This window comes from Myripristis murdjan, chromosome 15 (assembly GCF_902150065.1).
Source record: "Myripristis murdjan chromosome 15, fMyrMur1.1, whole genome shotgun sequence".
NCBI classification, from domain to species: Eukaryota; Metazoa; Chordata; class Actinopteri; order Holocentriformes; family Holocentridae; genus Myripristis; species Myripristis murdjan.
In genome coordinates this window covers 22,522,133-22,544,272 of record NC_043994.1, presented here as the reverse complement: position 1 = coordinate 22,544,272, position 22,140 = coordinate 22,522,133, and the positions used below count along the sequence as shown (strand labels likewise).

At 43.3% G+C, this 22,140-nt stretch overlaps 1 protein-coding gene across 3 annotated transcripts in view; it reads left to right on the top strand.

Moving 5' to 3' along the window:
• The window catches only part of mcu (mitochondrial calcium uniporter), a 63,308-nt gene that overhangs the window by 717 nt on the left and 40,451 nt on the right, over positions 1-22,140 (top strand). The gene's annotated exons all lie outside the window — the stretch shown is intronic.

Below are 22,140 nucleotides of genomic sequence, written 5' to 3'. Positions count from 1 at the left end.
AGGTATTAGGGCCGGTTTGATTACCGAAGGCTGTGTGGATGGGATGTGATATCTTTATACTGTTGCCATAGTAATGTTGGGTATCAGCAGCTTTGGGTTGCAGCTTTTAGTTGCTTTAGTTGACAGTCTATGACCGACGCTTCCCCCCATCTCTCAGCTGCTGGGGTGCTGTGTGAACCGCAGTGTGTGTGTGTGTGTGTGTGTGTGTGTGTGTGTGTGTGTGTGTGTGTGTGTGTGTGTGTGTGTGTGTGTGGTGCAGCAGAAACTCTGGTTTGTGAGCACAGAATAATGAGTGTCTCCCTAGTATAGTGACTTGTGCCTGTGTGTGTCAAACATGCACTCCCTTTTTATTCATGCAAACACAGGCAGACACACACACACACAGGCATACACAAGTGGCATTTTTGCATCCACTTAACAGGAACATGGAAGCCCCTCAATTGGATGATGTCAGACTCTCCTGCCAACCAGTGATTTCTCCCCTCCCTGTAGGTGTTTCCCCATTCTGCTGGGAGATCCTGGGTTTTCCTGCAGGTTCAATATAGAATCACTGTTGCAGTAGATGCAGCTTCACAGATTGACACAATATTGCCTCCACATAGCAGGAAGGAAATTTGTGTTTGCAAAGCCGCCCATTGGTTACTACAGTGCGATGATTATCCATTCCCTCCTTGCCTCGCTGTCCCACTCCCCCTGCTGAAACCCAGAGCTCTTTCAGCTGCTGTCTGCCGAGCAGGGTGAGGGCACAGGATGGGGCTGAATATGAAAGAATGAGGAAGTGAAGTAATTGCAGAGCAGGACGGCCTGTACCACGCTGGAAAGAAACAGTGGTGTTGCTGTGATTTGAGGTTCTTTCTTTCTTTTTTTTTTTTTTTTGACACCCATCGTATTCCCTTTCTCTCACTCGTTTTCTTTTTACACCACAATCTTTTCTCTTTCTCTCTCTTTACTCTCCCTTGTGCACACACAAACACGTTTGCTGGAGGCTTTATGAAATGAAATGAAGTCCGCCTTCCTGTGAAACAGAGTGACTGTGAGGATGGCCTGCAGGTTAAGCAGCTGTCAGAATGGACTTGCCTGGTCCACATCTCCGCAGCGGCCCCTGGCGAGGTCCCCCACTGTGAGCTATTACAATGGAACACGTGTCCCGATGGAGTGGTAATATTCTCCTACTCTAAAACAAGCAGGCCTATTTAAACTCTAAGCGATTCAACTGGGTGACTCTGAACTTGGCATGTCTCGGCAGAGCTGGCCCTTATAAGTTTCCATTTACTTCCAGTCCACTCAGGTTGTATTTTTGTTTGCCTGTCATATTGTGTCTTTGTCCGGTGAAGCGTAGCTGCCACAGCTCCTAACACGGGCCTGTCAGTGTGTGACAACCGAGACTCCAGTGTTCATTTATGAGTCCTTCACTGCAGTATGGGAACTCTCACTTTATGAACTCATTTCTGTAAAGCTGCATTGTGACACATGCTAATGAGTCTCCGTTGAGCCAGGAGAGTTTTGGCTCTTCAGAAGCCAGAAATGTCCTGTCTGGAGGCAGTTAGCAGCTAACCCTCTTGACTGCGGCTTCCATAACCTGAACACAGGCATGATGGGTCAACTCCTTTGGGAAGCAGCGAAAACTGTGGACTCTGGAGACACACACTTAACCTGCACCGGATCACTATTGACTCAGCTGTCCTATAAAAGGCTCTCGTCTTGAAGTGTGGCAGGGGAGTAGAGTCATTTCGAGTAAACAGCGCTTGTAGCAGTGGTTGTAAATCACAGGTTGAGAGTGGGCTTTTCTATGGTATGAGCAAATTGAGATAGTATTTTCATATGCCATGTCTGAAGTCTGGGATTTGATGGTGACCATTTTAAGTGAAATGATTACTGAATTGGGAGGAATGCACCCCAGACTGAGAACATATCATAATTCCTTTATTTTTTTATTTACATTTAAGCTGACAGGTTCATTAAAATTGAGCAGTTGGTGATCGTACTGCTGGGGCCAGGGGTTGAGACCCCCCTGGTTTTAATCCAATCAGGATGAGAGTAAACTAATTTAGTCCTGCTGCCCTCACAGACTCTGCGCTGAAGTTATCCGGATTAGTGTGATAAGAGAGTGACGGTCGGCTTGTGGCTGATGTCCCCTAGAAAGGTGATAAGATGGTAAAATAATTGATAAACCTGTCCTGAGAGAGGCCCTGATGAATTTAATCCCATACTTCATGGCCAAACTCGTTTCAGACTCCTTTTATGATCTCACGGGGGCTGTTGGATTTCCAATAGTCTTGCCTAATCTACATGCATGATTGAGAGCGTAAAAAAGGCTTACTGCTTCAAGGACAAAACGTTTTACATGATGAATGGAACGTCATATTGGCTGTCACTGAGGCTGGTGTAGGCCAATTAATGATTCAAGTGTTTACTTTTGCGTCTGGTGACTGACAGCTGTATGGCCCTCTCGTGTATAGTGACATGGCTGATAATTGATGGTTTTTCACTTCTTTGGCCTGATCTGCTGTTTGTTTATGCCATTACATATTTAACGAGGAGTACCAGAACACAGTAACTATTCTCAGATCTAATTATGCCAAGTCTGATACTTATGTTGGAGAGGAATCTTTCTAATCTCTGGTCAATTCAGCCCTGCTGCTCCATCTTCTCCATTGATATAGGATTACAGTCAGTATGCAGAGGCACTGTTAGTGGGCCTGAATTGCAATTTAGAGAGTTTTTCTTCAGTGGGTGAGAAAATTGATTCAAGGTTTCCTTTGGGATTCCATAGCCTTAAGCTAAGCTATATGAGGTGAGGTGATATGATACAATTTCAAGCAGTCAAGGTATGGTTACAGGAAGTGATTGATCAGTTGACAGTGTATTATAGCCATCCTGTGAACGTTGCCATGTCGTTACTACTGGTCTTTACATGCTGACATTTTAAACACTCTGCATAGTGCCTTGGCTGTGAGGTGAAAGGCACTCCTGGCACCATACTGATGTTTATTGGCTGCCTAATGAGAAGGATAGAGAAACAGTTTTGAAAAGCCTTAGAATACGTTTTTTTTTTTTTTCTAACGGGATCTCAAATTAACAGGATCTGATTGTATTCAGAAAAGCCAATGGTGTTTATAAAGATTAGATTCTTGCGTAGTAAAATGTGTGATTATATAACAAGAAAGGAGAGGAAAAAGTATAATAGAATTGGTGCTGGTATTCAAAATTTTTTTTAGTCATACTGATTCCAAATTTGCACAGTCGTATACCTAAACTTAGTCCTAGGCAAACATAAGTATCCCTTTCAGAAATATTCTGAACTGAACTCTTGAACTGAGTCAGTGATGCCAACCATAGAAATCACGTAAGAAATTCTTATTTGATTTCTGTGATGCCAACCCCATATCCAGCCCCTCTAGCAGTGTAGATAGGACGGCTGTGGAGCAGTGGACAGGAAAGACTCCCCTTGCAGTTACAACCAATCTTATACTTGCAGGCAGGCATGTTAGTCCTTTCTGCCTCAGCAGCAAATCATCCCAGGCCTATTTCCAGATACCAAATGACTGCCTTCTCATTGATGTGTTTGCCCTGTTGAAGCGCTTCACTGCCCAGTACACTCTGGAATTTTTCACAGGGTGTGACCCCGCTAATATGTTTGTGTTGGAAACGGCTGTCTGGAAGTGAGACTATGTTGCTATAGCATTACAGCCATTGTTGTTGTTAGTTGTGTAGAGAGCAGCAGTGCTTTCCCTCATGTCATTGTTCCTGCTTTCCTTTATGAAAGGTCAGGGTAAATGGCAGATTTGTGGTGCAGAGCATTATAGCAGATTTATCACCAAATGAGCATCAGCAATTAAATAATGATAATATCACAGTGTGTGTTTACTGCCCTGTAACCCTAACCTCCATAAACAAAGAGAGGAACAACATTATGAGAAAAACAGTGACTTGTGGCATTAGAATGCTAAGCAGGAACAGACAGTGTTTTCCAGAGAATAGAAAACCTATATTCTCTGTATTGAGCATATTGTATTGAATAATTTTGAACACCCTACTTTTTCACATTGACCTTGATGTGCAGTGCTCAGTGTCCTCATTAAACCAACTTTAGACATGACTTGGTAGTTCAAAAACCGAGCTGGACATGGTCAGACCGGGCAACTGATGCCAGTGCTCTCTGAAGAACCATCTGTGCCCGGTTAGACTGGCCTGACTGACGTGAAATTCAGTCTTCTCTGTTAGAAAATAGATAAACCATTCCAGTATTCAGATGCCAAGTTCACCAAGAGGTCAGTGAATGTGTGCAGTTTTTCAACTTGTAAAAGTACGTTCTCTTACCACACTGCAACCTATAGTAAAACTTAATGATGGTTGCCATGCAAACCTTGTCAGCTGAGGGGTTTGTGCTGCAATCACGCATCTCACCTGCATGACCATGTGTGGCTAAACAAACTGAATACTGTTCCACCACATTTAATTTGACAGTGATCGTACAGTGATGTTTGCATGACCTTTGTATGGCCTTTTCTCACAATTTTGTGATACTTTAATTGCATTAAAAGTTAAGCCTGATCAAAGCTGCAAGTAGACCTGTTACGCAATAACATGCAAAGAAGATTCTCCTGCAGGCATTTTTACACTTGCCCCATGAACAGCTGTGGATTTTTTCAGTGTGCCGCTGCATACCGTCAGTTTGCCAGATATTGTGCTTTGAGCCAATTCAATCCCTTCATGGCCATGTGGAAAAACTTACTCCTCCCTATTAGCCTCTCTATTTCTCCAGCCATATGCTGGTGCGTGTCTTATCTCTCTTGTGCCTTTCTCCACCTATTCCCCCGTACCTTCTCAGTCCATCACATTGCACCACCTGCTTAGAGCACGGCACCCCCTCTCACGCTTACCAGCTGTTTGCTTGGTAGGCAGAAGAACTGTCCTGGAAGGTGAATGGGTTGGCATTTGATGTTAGACGCTTACTGGAGCAAGTGTTGTGTATTTAGCATGCATGACTGCTGCTGATATACTCCCCTCATCTGTTTCTGTAGTTTGTGCATAAGGTTACAATCTTAATGCTTCTCTGCTTAGCTCACTTAGCACAGTGAGCGGCTGTGTTAACAGTGTGGCCACATGCTTCTGTAGTGTTCATTATTGAGATTGCTGTAACTCTGTAATGGATGAGACTATTGTGATGGACAAAGTCCTCATTAGTACTCTGGAAGGGATTTCACCCTTGAAGTGGTAAATGACTGGTGAACCTCTGCTGTTGGCATAGACTAATTAGCTTCTTTCCATGTTGCTGTGTGGCCTAGTGTGTCTCCAGTCAGCTCTGAAAAGGACATTAAATTAGGCCAACGTGTGTAATATGATGATGGATGGAAGTGACGCTTGGTTGCCCCTCTCATCTCTGGGACGTCTGGCTGAAAGTGTCCTTTGCCAGGGGGGGCAGGTGAGGCTGCGGCGGGATCCTGAAGGTCAAAAACAGCCCAGCCTTTCATTGTATTAGATATGGGATTGAGCTCATTATAGTGACAGCAAAACAAATCTCTGGCAATACACGGTCCAAATCAGCAATGTAATTTAGGCTAGGCAGATCTGCTTTACATGAAGGTCAGCCGTGCCCAAATCTGTCAAAGAGTGTATGACAGTTATGTGGAAGAGTTTCCAGATTAAGGATTACTGGCGTCATTTTTATTGTCAATAGTTTCTCCATGCCTAAACCAGTGTGGCAGCTATGTTATCATGCATGGCTTCAGTCTTACTGTGATTATCACTGCAATTCTCCCGTCAAAGCATGCAACATCTAAACAGCCAAGTCTAATTTTGTTCTTATGAGCAAGGTCACATTCTGCATATTAATCCTGCAATTAAGATATGTAGAATGTGATAGCTGGGTTATCTTGAGGTTGTTTGGATATGAAAATATTATTTATAGCATACAAGTTGTTTTTAGCTCCAAGTATTCTGTCTGTGCAGCAGCACTTTTTTTGCACTAGCACTTTGTAATAACTACCTTCTCTCTTTGCACACTGGCTCTGATGGTATGTGTATGTCTTGTTTGATTCTGTGTACCCGTTTTGTGTACGACTTGTTTATTTTTTATATTGTGAACATCAACCTGCCAAGGGACTACAGATGGAAATTAGCCTATGGCTATAATCTGACATATTTACATTCAATGTTCATTAATATGTACTGTCCCTTTTAATTAATTAAATAAATAAATAAAATAAAATAAATAAACCAGCGGCTCTATAGCTCCCTGTGTCCCTCTGTCACACACAGACAGACATACATGTACAGTTTGCCCCGCCCCTTCACTTTAGCCCTGCCCCTTTCATAACTTTGTCGTAGACTCTTGTGGTAGGCTTCTTTGCACCCAGCTGAGAGTTCCTTTTTTAATGGTTTGAGGTAGCTACATCCCCTTTCATGACTCATTAACCATTTGTTTTAGGCATGTGTGGGAGGTTTGGATGAAGTAGAGTTCACTTTTCATCAGTGACGGTTTGCCCTGCCCCAGTAGTTTAGCCACACTCCCTTTCATATCGTATGAACCGTTTGTTGTGGACTCTTGTGGGAGGCATCACTGGACCCAGCAGAGGTTTCTTCTTCAGTGGTGTGGGTTAGCCCCGCCATTTCGTTCTGTTGGTCCGTCAGTTCATTGGTCCGCAGAAATCTATCCATTCAGCGGTCCATGAAGCTGTGCCCACCCTATACAACCTAACTTTCTATCTGCGAGACTGAAATTTTCCATGGAGATCAAGTGTTTGTGAGGTTGTGTGTGTGTGTGTGTGTGTGTGTGTGTGTAAGAATGCATGCATATGTGGATTCATGCATATGTGGCCACAGCTATTGCAAATTCACGCTTGTTTTTTTCATTTATCATCTTGATTTATTCAACACCTTGGTATATTGAGGTTCTGCAGTATATATACTGTATGAAAGCTATGTATGAGCTGCAGAATACATTGGGAATAATATGAATACAGCTTATGAAAACATGCAATATGTGACATTGCCTGTAGCTTATAGGCGAGAAGGCATAGTCAGTCAATAATTACTATATGCAAGAATGTATGAAAACAGGGATATTAACACAGCCTTTGTTCCCTGTGTGTAAACAGCTCAATAACCTATTACAAGAACAGTAATCAGATTATTGTGTGCATGTAAATGTATGTGCATGTTCTGGCGTCTAGCTCCCCACATCAGCCCCACGCTTTAGCTGAATTCCACGCACCCAATCTGCCTAGTGTTCCTACCCCCGCTCATCTTCATTGCTCTGTTTATATTAAATTGAAAACAGTACGGTATATCAAATCTGACAGATTAAATTCAAGTCATTTCATCATTTTAAGCACCAGTGAATATCCATGAAATGCAACTGTGCAATGAAAAGTAGAGAAAACAATATGGCAGAAGGCGCCGAGTGGGATTGCCATCGTGAGAGAGACGGCAGGAGAGATGAAACTGATTGAGAAGAGCTTGGATGTCAACAGTGAGTCAGTTCCTAGTACGAACGAGAGTCCCATCCTGCTGTTGGAGCTACGGCAAGAAACGCTGTTCAGAGGGATGCTGGGATTCTGTGATGTTAGGATTCCCTCGTCCTCAGGCTCACCTCTCCCTTTGAAGAGGAGCGGGGTGAGCAGAGCTACTCATTACAGCTTTTCCCTCCTCAGACTTCTCAATGCCAGCAGAACTGAGAAGAATATTGCAGAGGTCTAACCTCAGCACACCCCTCACTTCAAAATTAACTCAGATTGCAGCTACTCTGTTGTCGGCAAAATTAGCAACCACGCTGTTGTTAAAATGCTCCACCAGGGCGTTAAACTAACTTTTTTTTGCTTGATAGCGCTGCTGCTGCAACTTCAAAATAGTTGGGAGCATCATCAAAAATTGAGCAGTGCCCTCCAAAATTTAATGAGCACCAAGTGTTTTGCAAGAACATATGACTAAAATGGATTAAATCATATGTGACTAAAGTAATGGCACTTTAGAGCCCTGACAGCTTATTTTGACTGCTAATTTCTTGGCAAATTAGTTAATGGTGATGAATGATATTGCTTACCATGGCTTTGTGGAGTGCTGTTAGAGGAATAGGTAACACAGTACCGGGACATTAAAGTCTACACATATGCCTATTTGACAGTGTGTGTCTTTGAAGACTAATGGGGAAAGGTGAAGAACTAGAACAAAACTGCTCACTGATTTGACTCTGCCTTAGCAATTCACTCCTTGAGACGAACTGCAGCAAATTTAAACACGAGTAGCAGTTAAACCAGCTCCCGCACCTTGACCTCTTTCATGCTGGGTTGACGCTCAGGGTTAATGGCAGGAGGGCTTGACATTTTCAAGTTTGTTACACCTGTTTTGTCCCAGTAATTTGAGAGAGCAGGCCCGTGTCACCTCTGATAAAGCCCGTGGATCAGTGCGATGTGGAGCTCTGATTAGGCTGCTTATATGCTGGCAGGAGCTCTGCATGTGTTTCTAATGTGTGTCTCTGCGAGGAACACTGTGGTGTAAGGTTACCAGTGTGGCAGGGGGTTCTGCCGGTCATGGTCAAACAGGATGTAGGGAGAGCTGTGACATCATTCTTGTGTTGAGGTCATTGTGGCCAAGTGGGGGTGTGTGTCGACTTGGGAGGAATTATCTCTCCACGGTGACTTTGTATAGCGCGGTGCTAAGGAGGCTGCTATTTGTTGTTTCTTCCAAGCAGCCGCTCACATTGCTCCTTTTCACCCTGGGTGGTTGATATACATTAGTTACAGCCTTCACAATGGAGCTTATTTATACTTGCTTATATATTCTAGTGGCAGCTGCGTGCCAAGAGCTGATTAAAGCAGTGTGTAGGGCATGCAGAGCATCACAGAGATGTGACATGAGCCTCCTTAAAGGCCAATTCAGCCGAAACCAAGTTTTTAATCACCAGTTCTTGAGATCAAGGAAAATCAGATGACATCAATGAATTGCTTTTCCCCGTGATGGATCAGAGAAAAGTACACGGACATGAATTTTTCCACATCTAAATTAAGGATGTAGAATTAGGGGGAAAAAAATAATTGAAGAAATGAATGAAGAAAAAATGTCTGATATATAGGCTATATTCTTTAATGTGTGTTTTTTTTTATAGCTTGTCAGTATATTGATATGATTTATGACCGATATGATATGAGATTTTGTGAGAGATCATCTGGGATTTTGGATATTGTGATGTGGCAAAAGTCGGGTTTAAGAGGCCAAGCAAACATGTTGTCTTAAATCTGTAAAATACAATTTGTCTGCCAACTCCTCTCTTTAACATCATAATATTTTATTTACACACATATTTACCTTTTATCAGAAAAATGTAGCTCCTGCAATTTGGATATGCACTTGGCCATATTGCAGTTTAGATAACATTTTGATGAATTGTTCCTCCCTAATGAAAAGTCATATCCTGTAGCCCCAAATAGCATGCACAGACACACCAGTGTGACATAAGTTTAGCTCTTTTCCTCCTCTAGCTTTTTTGCTGACTTGCAACCGGCATAACTTACATGATTTCATTTTACCTGGATGAAACTCATCTCCAGTGCAGGGACTTCAACTCTCTCGTCTATCTTCATTTCCCATTTCCAGTCTGCGCTCTACCTGAAATAAGCTGTCTGTGTTTTGGGTGAGTGATGGGTGTGACACCGTCTGCAAACAGGCAGAAGTTAAGAAGTGAGTCTTAACTGAGATTGATCAGACTCTGAGCACGACCTGGGTGTCGAGGAGTCCTGGGGAGCAACATTCTCTCATTCCGCCCAGCTCCCTCTGTGTTTACACAGTAATCACCCAGATCCTTGCCGTGCCATGCTAGACATGCACAGTTGCACACAGGGGACTCACCATGCAGGAGGCAAATAAAGCCACACCTGCGGCCAGCCTCTGATTAAAAGGCCTGGAGTCTCTTTGCCTTATTTGCAATTACTACCACGACCAGGCTAACAAGCTACACAGGCTCACTCATTCAATCCAGGCTCTCTTTTATGGTGTGTGTGTGTGTGTGTGTGTGTGTGTGTCTGACTGAACCATTTAGATGCATTTTTTTTTGCTGCTTTGCCAGACCCACCCCTAGCAGTTTTCATGTTGATAAGAAGCCTGTCTCCTCTGACTACTTAACTGCTAGTTTTAAATGAAGCCGGAGTGGTGAGCTGTGGGCCTCGTCTCTTTTAATTAACTCCTATATCAGCATGAGTGGATCAATGAGTGGAGACACACATGGAATAAGCCGTGTGTATGGCTGTTCGAGAGCTCTGTGGAGGTTCGGTGTATATAAGATGAGAACGGGAGGGGTCAGATCGGTGTTACGGCTTTTACGGTTTTAGCTGCCTCAGCGCTTTGGAGCCTCATTCATACCAGTCCTGTGTCATCTACCCAAAGTCATTTTTTGGTCTTCTGCATACCTGTTTGGACTGGAGAATTCGACCAGATAATCCTATTACCGGGGTATTGTGCAAATGGGTCCACTCCTGTGAAATGTGGACAAATTGTCATGTCACAATAGTTTACTTTGACTGAATAGCTATATTTAATATTATTTGGCTTTTCCAATACACTTTACACGGTGTGATGTCTTTCAGAGGACTACTTCCACTATATGACTGCAATTTATAGTCATTGCCCTGAATTAAACAAAACAATTTTTGACATCTTTGACAACAATTTTGTGTCTCCTCCGTGGCCCATCCTACAATACTATAAAACACTATGATGTACAATCTGATGGTTTGTGAAAGTCATCGAGGACTAAAAGGAGAATGATATGTGAGAGATACGATCTAGTCTAAGCGCAAAGGCACCTCTGGGAAGCACGTCAGCAAACAAATTGCTTATGTAAATAGCCTCACTGCTGTAATCCATTGTTGATTGGGTCTCTGGGTTGATGGCCGGACGCAGAAGATTTGGAAATTCTTTTGTTCATTGGATTTAAAGAGCACTTAGTCTTGGCTCACTTGGTCCACATCTAACAAATATGGCGATGTCTGAATGAAACGATGGAGATTTGTGGTCTTGTTAGTGGTCATCAAGAGTGAGTGTGTTTGTTAATGAAAGCCGACAACTGCAGTTGTTGTTCTAGGTCACTGAGTCAACGCCCTGCTGTTTGTAGGAGCCTATCTTTATGGTGCAGTGTGGTATTAAGTATGACATTCATGTTGGCTAATGCTAATTAGCAACATTGGTGCCACAGCAGTGTGATTAGGGAGGACATTTCCCCTGAGCTCAGTTTGCATATTGTGGCTGTTGCTTCAAAGACACTGAGGTGGAGGTCATTTTTTAAAAAATGTTGTTCGGCCTGAGGCTGTGCTAGGTGTGTGCGATAGGTATGCAAGTATGCTCTCCTTTTTCATCTGTTGGTGTTGGTGAAGGAATGATATGTGCAGGTGAGAGAGAGACGAGGGACAGTTTAAGGAAATGAGAGGTATATCACTTTATTTATTCATCTTTGCATGAGTATGCACTGCGCATGCATACAGAAGCCTCCCCTTCTCATCATGGCAGAAATGGAGAGAGCGAGGCTGGCAACCAGGGAAAGCCTTTTGGTTTTCTCATCCGCATTCCACACACGTGGACAAGAAGCACTGCACCACAGCGTCCTGTAACCTTCTGCCAGGGAAGGTCAGCGGTGACCCTTTACCTACCTGTTGTCTCATTTTTGTGCACTGCTGACTGCATGCAGATGTGTTTCTGCACACATCCTGCAGGCCTCTCATCAGTCTGACATCAAATATATGCATACATACAACCTCATCTCTTTAATGAAGTGATTGCTTGAAGGCAGCCATTGATTTTAAATGAAGCTGTAAGGAAAAAGACAGGGAAAGAAAAGACAGGAGGCTTAGGGAGGTTGAGATACCAGACATTTCCATTCTCACTACAGTACCACTCGTTCTTTGCCAGCTAGCTAGTGCTCCACCAGTCTATAAATAGGATGTTAGTGGAGAAAAGACTTTGATGGAACATGCATTTCCATGGAGACAAGTCAGTGTTCATTGGGCTTTGGCTGCATGATCAGAAAGCCACTGCACAGGATTGGATTCTGGGCCACCTTTGGTTAAAGTATAGTAATGGTCTGGTGGTTTAATGTAAGTTACGTGCCATATCTAGGGGAATGTCGCCATGGCAGTCTGGGAATGGCAAATCGTAACAAGCGCTGTGCTGTCTGTTGGTTGCAGCTGTGTGAGCTGTCCCAGTCCTGGGAGATTTGACTCTGTTAAATACAGCAGCAGCATCATCTCCATTTTACTAACAAAACAGCAAGGAATAGCTTTCTGCAAACCATTTTGTTCCTGAAGCTCCCACCACCCCTCAGCCTCCACTAATACCACACACACACAAACACGCACACACAAACATATAGGCAAAGCAGGTACAGCACTAACCCTTCATGCATGCAAAATGCGTATGGACGCATAGATTTGAATCTTATTTTCATAGAGCAATCTCAGAGGTAAGAGTGTCTGAGGCTGTTGGGTGGAATTGGGAACTCATGACCCATTGGCACCCTGCACAGTGTGGGAGTGTGTGTGTGCGGACATGCGCACTCAATGTAACTGTACTCCATTATGTTGCCCTCGAGTTATTTAAGAATGGTCACATGTCCAGCTTGGGCCAGCTATTTTGAATGATGAGTGTTTCAGTCTCAGCTGTTGCCTTGTTTTTCTAATGTGGCTAACAGAGTGTCACTGTTGCCTCTGGGTTATTGATCTGAGACTGGGTGGGGTTCCCCGTCATTCCAGTCGCGTCAGAATGAAAAGGGTGCTGTGTTTCCACTGTGACGAAGCCAAGGCCCCTCCCTGACTATGGAATAACTCTGTTGCTGCACTATCCGCTGCCTCTGTTATTTGATAGTTTTCTGCCTGCAGTAGAAGTCTGTGTCTTCTGTTACATGCAGTGACAACACGCTATTATCTTGTTGCCATAACAGTGTGACAGAAGTATTGTTCTATACAACCTGAATATGAGAATGAAGAGCTTATCAGTCAGCCAGCAGGCAAACCAGTGTCCAGCTTGGTTGTTGTTTTTAGGCAGAAGTACTAGGTGGTGCAGAACGAGTGATGTGCCACCTTCAGCTGCTGTGCCATCAACTGGTGGCACATCAGCTTCCCCCTGTTCCTGTAGAGGAACCCCAGGGAACTCCCTGCCCGGCCCTCAACTGGATAGGGAACAGTGAAGGGGTGGAGTGAGGATGGAGATTGAGTCGAGAGAGAGAGTAGGGCTGTGCAATACTGACAATCTTCCATCACAATATGGACCATTTCATATCTTGATAACAATATAGCTATATCATGATACAGAATGTTTTTTGTAAATTTGCTGAAAAAAATTCTGATACAAAATAACCTGATTCTGTGAATTCTGTGAAATAAATACAAATGAAAGACATGTTCTCTTTTCTCTTTTTATTTGGAAGTTGCATTGAACAGAACTGAGATTTGCTTTTGCTTTCAACACTTGCCTTCCATTGGCTCATCTTTTGGATCTCCCAGTAGTAGGCCTACCTTTTGTGGTTCTTCTGTAAGTGGTAGAGTGGAGGTCTATTGTGTTGAGTCTGATGTGGAAACCCATCGTACGTTGCGGTACGTCAGAACATAGCATATTTTTCTCTCGTCCCATGATATATATCATCATATCGCATAGCCCTCACACAGAAAAAATGTGGAAGCAGAAGGGGAAATTGGGTAAATCTCCTTCACTTTGTTTTAATGGAAAAAAGCAACTCAAAAGACTTCCAGCTCCAAAGCCACTTCACTGCTTGTCTTTGTGTTGTCAGCCTGAGGCAGCCTTTCTAATGTTAATGTGCTGTCACAGGCACACTCTTTTGAGTTGTTATATGACTCTAGGTAGATAGAGTAGACGTGGCGAAGTCTCCGCACGAGAAATCAAGGCTATGAAGTATGCACGCGTGAGTGTGTGTATGTGTTGTGTGACAGATGCGTTGAGCTGAGCGAGAGAGATAGCGACTTTGTGAATGCACAGTTTCCTTGACCTTTTGTAGTCTCCAGGATCAGGCCCGGTGTTGTTGTTGCCTGGGAAACGGTGTACACGCAGAGAATGTCTTTTTTCCAACAGAGGATTGAAGGTTATCCATCTCATGCTCCCTTCTTCTCTGCTACCTACGCACATATATCACCTCATTCTTGACATCATTTCTGGCAAAAGGACACAGCATTTCTCTGTGCAGACTTGTGCACAGTAGAAGGCATTGGCTGTTGGATTGCTGCACACTCCTGCATCCTTCAATTCCTCCCACTCAGATAGCTCTTTGGAATAAATATAACGCTACAATGCACAGGCAGCGGTCATGTTCTTTTCACCCCAGTCTTGAATTATTGAAGGCTATAAAGCTTTTCTTCATATAACTAAATATGTACACTAAATGTATGGGCCATAAATTCATATAAAGAGTTATATTCCATTTGAACTCCATCTGATAGTAAATTGAAAGTAAAACATTATTTCATCAAAAGTAATTTGAGGAGAAGTCTTTGCTGCTCTACTTTATCTTTGCCATTCACTTCTATTGCGTTTGTCCCACAAACCCACAAAGAGAATTACATAAAGTAGCTTAGCTGCTGCATGTCTGGTTGTGTTTATAGATATTTTACTTGTATTGTAACCTTCCTCTCTCCTCACCTTGTGTTTGCTCGGTGACATTATAATTCTCAGTAATATGAATTCATGCATCTGAAGGCTTTGAGTAATGACAGAAGTTCTTAATAGTAAAATGCCTGTGGTTCACTTGATAGTTTAGTTAACGTGAATTTCTAGTGTGGCTTACCTACATTTCACTAAGGTTCATCTGTGTGTAAATGAGAGTAGGCCAAGCTCAGCGGGGCCTTTTCATTCACCTGGCTTTATGCAAACATAGCAGTCGTCATTGCTCAGAACAATGGCGACTGTGTTTGCCAGATTCTGCTGCTGCCATGGGGCCGTGTTTATGAAGGCGAAACAACAGGACAGGACGGAGAATGAGCTTCACAGTGGTTTAACAGGACTTGAGGAGATTGGTATGGGCCTAATAGGCGAAACACAGAGATGGGTATTCTCTACATAAATTTCTGTGTATAACCTTGACAGGGGATGTACTGACCGTTTACCTGATATGAGGATTAAGTCGAGGGTGTTGTCCTGTTTTATTTATTTCAAAGTTGTTGGGACTGTAAACAGTGATATTGGGCTTTAAATAAACTTGAACTTGAGTAAATCCACTTGAATAATGTTTTCAGCTGGTGGTTGGTGACTTGGCCTGTCATGACTGGCTTATAAGCTGAGAAGTCTATTACCCAATCACAACAGCTAGCAGAGCAGGTCTTCAACATTGCCAGTATCATCCAACTGACACCCCAAAGTTATTTTCTTTAACATTGTGTTTTGAATTCAGACTATGATCATAAATTAGGACTAGGGATGGGTGATATGTTGATACCACCCAGCCTTGATTGTTGTTTTTCTCCTGGTTTTATAGGCTGCATTATAGAACATATAGTTCTGATATTTGCCTGTGCCTGCTTGGTCATCCTATCCATATTAGTAATGGTTGTTTATCAAAAATCACTTGTATATATGGCTTGTGAAAGCGCCAGTAGTCATCTCTACTACTTGCCCTGATTAAAACTGGTTTCTTATATTGAAGAGAAAGCAGAGTCTATTCTGCTGCAATGAAAAACTTTATTTATTTATTTATTCATTCATTCATTCATTTGGTTACACATTGGAAGGCCAGATACATCATACAGCTATAAGAGCAATCTGTTAAGCACAGTGCTGTATTTGAATTTTACAAATTATGCTGTGATATGATGTGCGCTGTTAGCAGTAATGCTGGGTAAAATGCACAATCACTGTCCTCAGCTGCAGTTCTGGACATCTCCCATATCCCTGTCTACAGAGTGCCAGGGCAGTCCAATTTGTCCACCATAGATAAAATCAGAAGAAAGTGTCTTGCAGTTGCTTGGCAGGTACGGAGAAGCTTGTCCTGATTTGACACAGCTAACCCTACTCAGGCAGGCCATCATCGGTTTCACCCGAGAATCTCCAGTACCAGCAGTTACAATGACAGGCCCATAAAAATTTGATTGATGTAGTTGACTAGAATTACAGCACAGGCGCAACATGTAGTGAAAGATGAGCTGCGATGCCATGTCGGTCTCCGCAGGCCCTTCGTCAGGAGGCTAAGTCAAGTAAAACTAACAGAGAAAGCATCTGCACAGGCGACCGCAGTGCTTGGGTGACACTCCTAGCTGTATAGATGTGGTTGCTCGTTACTGAGGTAGGAACAAAGACGCTGCCCCGTTTTTCCAGATATACAGTCAACCACAGTGTGCACAGTTTGTGCCCTTTCCCCTCATCCAGCAGCTGGCTGTTGTAACCAGCTAGGTCGTACATGTCACTGCATGCAAAAGAGTACCACACCACTTTCTGCTGGCTGTGCACAATTAGGCCCACTTAATTTTCAGGACTCGCCGATACTGAAGTGTGCTTTATGTGCACAATTTTTAGCCATGTCTTTTCATTGTACGGCAAGTTTAGCAAACTGTAAATACATTTAAAGGCATGGGTGCACATATTTAATTCATTCTGATCTATTATTTTTGTACTACTAGGCATTTTAAATAGCACTGTGCCAGCAGGTGGTCTTGGTTTTGTGGCTACCACTGATGCTAAGAATGAGTATTTTGTGCTGGTGGTACACCGCTAATATGAATATGCATCTCACACACGCATACACACAGACACCCTCAGACAGGATTTTCTCCTGCACAGTCCTCCCACTGCTTCTCCTCACTGATGCTTTCTCACTCTCTCCTCTGGTGTGCCTGAGCCTCCTCCCCCTCACGCCCACGCTTCTGCTCTCCCTGCTGCTGATCATCAGCTTCATCTCTATGGCTAGGCGGGTACATGTGTGTCCTTTGTATGAAAGGAAAGCAAACAGCACATCCCACAGAACATGTTTGGTTTCCCCTCTGTCCAGTTTTGTAATCACATCCTCTTTGCTGTATACTTTTTTTTTTTTTCTCCTTTCCGCTCTTCGCATTCATCCACTTCTAATTCATCCTTGTTTACAAAATCTTGGTCTCCTCTTTGGAACGCTGAGGTCTTTCAAAGGCTGATAAACTCAGCAGTGTTTATCCTGACATTTCCAGGGCATCCCGAGTGTTACACTGCAAGTTTATCTAATATTACCAGGGGTGTTACAGCATTGCATCGTCCTTCCCGCTAAGCTTTATTTGGATAAGCACCTGGGGCAGAATATCAGAAGAATATTCTATGGTAGATCTAGCACATTTTCATAGTATCGGCCTCGGTGCTGTTAGCGGTCCTCTTGTTTCCTCCTGTAGTCTCCCCTGCTTCCTTTCTTCCTCTGTTCTGCAGTCCTTAGTCCTCCAGACACCTGGGATGAGGCTGCTTTGTTGCTGTATTCCATTATGAATGAAGGCAGTTTTCAGCCCACCCATTCATCTCTGCTGCAGCAGGAGACGCTAGCTGTCAGCCTCGCACTCGGCACACTCCGCCTTCATGACCCTGTTTGTGTATAGGTGTGTGTGTGTGTGTGTCTATATGTGTGTCCCACATGAACAATGCTAAATGACAAAGGGTTGGCACACATTGGCACAGTGCGCATGTGTGGATGTATGTGCATTTGTGTGTGTGTTTGTGTGTGTGTGCATGTGTTTGTTTCCACATTTCCCATGGGATAAAGAGAGAGGACAGGGATGAAAACAGTGCAACCTTCTCCCATTCTTTCTCATTGATGTTAGCTGGCAGGAACCCTACAGTGAGGCTCCTGTTAAGGATTTCTTTGTCCAGTCCAGTAGTAAAGTCACACACACACACACACACACACACACACACACGCACGCACACACACACACACTCACCATCCACATGTCCTTGACAGAAGGTCAGGAGTTGGGTTCTCAGGAGATATGACCATATCTTTGATGTGGGTTAATGCGGTGTCCTTCAGATCTCTTGGCTGTAGCTTGGCCAGGATTATAATCCCTCTCTTTTCTCTGTATGTCTCTCTGTATGTCAGCCTGTCAGCGGGGAACATCCAGGGAACCCCTGTGCTCCCATGACATCTCCTCTGCCCAGAAAAGACCTTCATTGTCCAGCGGTCACTCAGCCTTTCTCCGAAACCCCCCACCGACCCCCTTTACTGTGCATGCGTAGGCACTGGGTAACAGGGTCTGCTTAATGTGGTGGAAAATTCATTTAACTCTCGTCTCTCCTCTCCTATCTCGCTCTCCTCTTCGCCCCTCGCTGTGGCCGGTGATTGCCTGCAGCCTCCCTACTTTCTCCTCCTCTTACCCCTCTATCTCCCTGTGGCCGGCCGCCTTTCTCTGGCTGGTGAGGAGGATGCAGAGAAGAAAAAGCACGATAGAGGAAGATGAATTGAGAGAAGAAAATGAATGGGGAGAGATGGTTGGATCAGAATTTGAAGTTTGGAGTTTCACGGTGCATGCTGGCACAAGGGCAACAAAGCTTCACCTAGAGCGCCGAAAGAGTCTGAGGCTGATAGACAATAGATGATCCACGTCACCTCCACATTTATATACCCAGCATGCAATATTAAGTAGCTATGTGCATTTGAGCACATGTGAAGGGCAAGAGGAGGGAATGTAGGCGATGATGGCAGACATGAAACTCGAGTAGCCCCTTTGTGTGTAAGCTGCTCTCCATCTACCATCTGGTGTAGAGGTTTTGCTCCATTTAAATCACTTAACAAGGAAAACGGAACTGACTGAGGGACTAACACCAGTAGGTTTCATGTGGATGTGCATTTACTCAAGTATTGTAGTGAATATTTAGGTACTGGGACTTAAACTTCAGTATTTGTATTTACTTTTCTACATTTCAGTGAGAATGATCGCATTTTTACTGCATTGTGTTTATCTGACAGCTGTAGTTACTAGTTACTTTGCAGAATATGCTTTTACATGCAAAACATAAATGCAGCATAAATTGCCCAACACGGGACATAAGGGCTAGAATGGCCATGGCCATGAGTATAGAGATGGAAATTTCACTCTGTAAAGCTAAAAATGAATCACAAGGACAAATGTAAGAGACATGGATATTTCCTGGCATTGAATTTTCTTTGGCAGTCAGATGAATAAATCCCTGAAATAGGTGAAGATTGCTTGCTAGGCATGCTGTCTCTAGCTTGATTAATAATGGTAGCGGTGGACGTCATAATGTTGGACTCGCACAGCTAATCTGCCACCACATGAATGCACCGTTTGACCTACAACAGTAAATTAAAATGCTTCTTGCAGGTTAATGCATCAATAAATTAACACTCTGAAAGGGAGTGTTCTTCACAATGAGGACTAAGTAAAGAATTTGATTATTTTTTTTTCCACTGCTGATTATCCCTCAGCTGTACTCCCACCCGCCAGGCTGGGGATCTGCTGCTGGAAATACACACACACACACACACATGCGCGCACACACACACACAAGCACATTATATTCTGACACCTGCCTGGACCCTCTGCCATGTTGTTGTATAACTGCACACAGCCTTGCTCATGAGCTAATGTTTATTACCTTCACTTTCATTTCACCCCAACAGCAAAGCAGAGTTAGACAGGGTGACTTAGTGTGTAATCGAGGGTTTCGGGCCTGTGATATAGAGTTAAATTTGAAGCCGTGGACCAGGCATCCATGGCTAATTGTTAGCATGACCCTGTGTTGACCGAATCTATAGGAGGTCATGACTTTCACACTGCTGAGCAAGCGTTCACCCTGCGTCTTTTGTTGTTGAACATAGAAGGGTCACAAGCGCCATCGGAATTCACTTAGCCGCTACTGTAATCTCTCGAATTATCCTCAGGTACAATTGTTAGATATGTTTGTTTAATTGAGTTATTTTTAGATGGAGGTATAGCGTTATGTGTGTTGGAATCGCATATCAGTCGTTGAGGATTATATTTGACCTGATTGTCCTTTGCAACTGTGTTTTTCCATTGATCCCATAGGAAGGGGTTAATCCAGACAAAGGATATCACACTGCACTGGTGCTTTTCCAAGTTAATTTATTGCTCGCGCTCCCCTCCCCTCTCCATCTTACCTCACACTATTAGACTTGAGTCACAGCCTTGATTTACTAGACTTTCAGCAACCTGATCTCACAGAAATCCGTGAAATGAGCACGACCTCTTAACAACGCATTGCGTGCTCCTGGCACATAACCCGTTATAATTACGTCTGGCCACCACAGAAACAGCGTCCACTGAAAGTCAATTAGGATCCGTGTCGTATGGCCACCACGCAAACGCTGTCCACTGAAAGTCAATTTCACGTGGGTGGTAGTTCATAGATCCCGGAAGTGCAAATTTAATCAAAATAAAATAATAAAATAAAAAATAAAAAATCACCAGTTTTCTAGACTAGACCTACCATATTGACCCGCATAAAAGACGACCCTGATATTAAGATGACCCCTCTTTTTCAAGACCATTTTTTGGAAAATAGGCTACTTTTTATATGGACAAAATCTTGTTTGAATAAAAAAGCCACCGGCCTGCATCAGGCGGGTCGGTCGCGGCACCGGCTGGTACCGCGCCCACCCGGTCAGGTCTGCGGGATCTGACAGGTGAGCGGTCAGTGCCGCGGTCGGCCCGCCTGGTGCCATGGCCGGTAGGAGTAGTATCTAACATGGAAGGGCGCAAGCCAGTAATTTCGCCTAGGGCGGCACATAGGCAGAACCGCCACTGTATAGTTTATAATGTCATCATTTTCATATTTTTCTAGTCCACAAAAATCACATTTTAAGCCATTTTGAAATCAATGAACGAAATTTTATTTTAATCTGAAAAACACCGGCGTTACCAAGGCAACGCGCTTCATGCTACCTGGTGACTCCCGGCTTCTCGGCTTCAAAGACGTCACGCCGTGGGTGGTGGTTCATAGATCCCGGAAGTGCAAATTTAATCGGTATTCTGAAAAAAAGGTCTGATTATTAGCCATAACGTTGTAACCACCCAAGGCAGACTTACCACGAGCTATGAGGATGTGTAACGATGGCATGTGTCCACAAGTCCCGTATAATATCAACTTTATTTTAAGAAAACACGTTTTATTTGCGATATCATATCACGGAGAAGCACTACATTACCCATAATCCTAGTGTTTATCAGCGACGTGTCTGAATCGACAGCTTTCATCAATAAAGTCAATAAAATCTAATAAAGTGCATGAAAGTTGATAATGTGCTGATATGTTACGCCATTGAACACAACCCTTTCAGTCAGCGAAACAGAGCGGGTGGACAAACCGTCGGAACACGTCAAAAATAGCACTAAAGATTTATATAGTCTATATATATATTTTTTTTTTCATAACACATCTTTACTCGTGGTATAAACATAGGCTACATGTTAAGGTTATGCTTTTGCTGTTGAAAAACTACCGTATGTATGGTTTTTAAACCTAAATTCACAATGTTTATCCTAACCCGGAAGAGGGGTACCAGAACTACAATTCGTGCAGAGTTGCAACACACAGAGCTGTCCTGCGCCATAGCTTTTGTAGTTCTAACATGTTATGTCTATTATATGAAGTGGTGATCACTAATTTTGCAATCTTAATCAAAGTTTTTGGGTGTGGGAAGAACGCCTGAATGGTCAGATTTTAATTTTTTTTTTCTTAAGATAGTGAAATCATGTTTTTTCCATGTTTTGACACTAGTCGGTGGCGCCCCCTATTGGTTTGCCATCGGACATGATAGTAGAGGTCAAGAGCTTTCCAAAAATGTTGACCCCATGTCTGTGCCATTTTTTGTTGCTGCACTGTAAGCCTTTGGATGAGACATGCCAACCCGGCATTAGGGCTGCAACTAAGGATTATTGTTTTTATTGTCAGTCAGTCCATCAGTTATTTTTTTCAAGTATTCGTTTATGCTGTAAAGTGTCAAAAATCATGACAAAGTCTCACTGGAAGTTAGCAGAGCCCAAAGTAGTGCCCTCAAAATGCCTCTTTAGTTTGACCAGCAGCCAGAAAAAAAGCAGAAAAAAGAATATTTATCAATCATGATATGAATGGAAATAAGCCAGCAAATCTTAGCATCTTAGTGATCTTTGTGTACTTGGAACCACTAAATGTTTTGGATTTTTTTTTTTTTTTTTGGTAAGT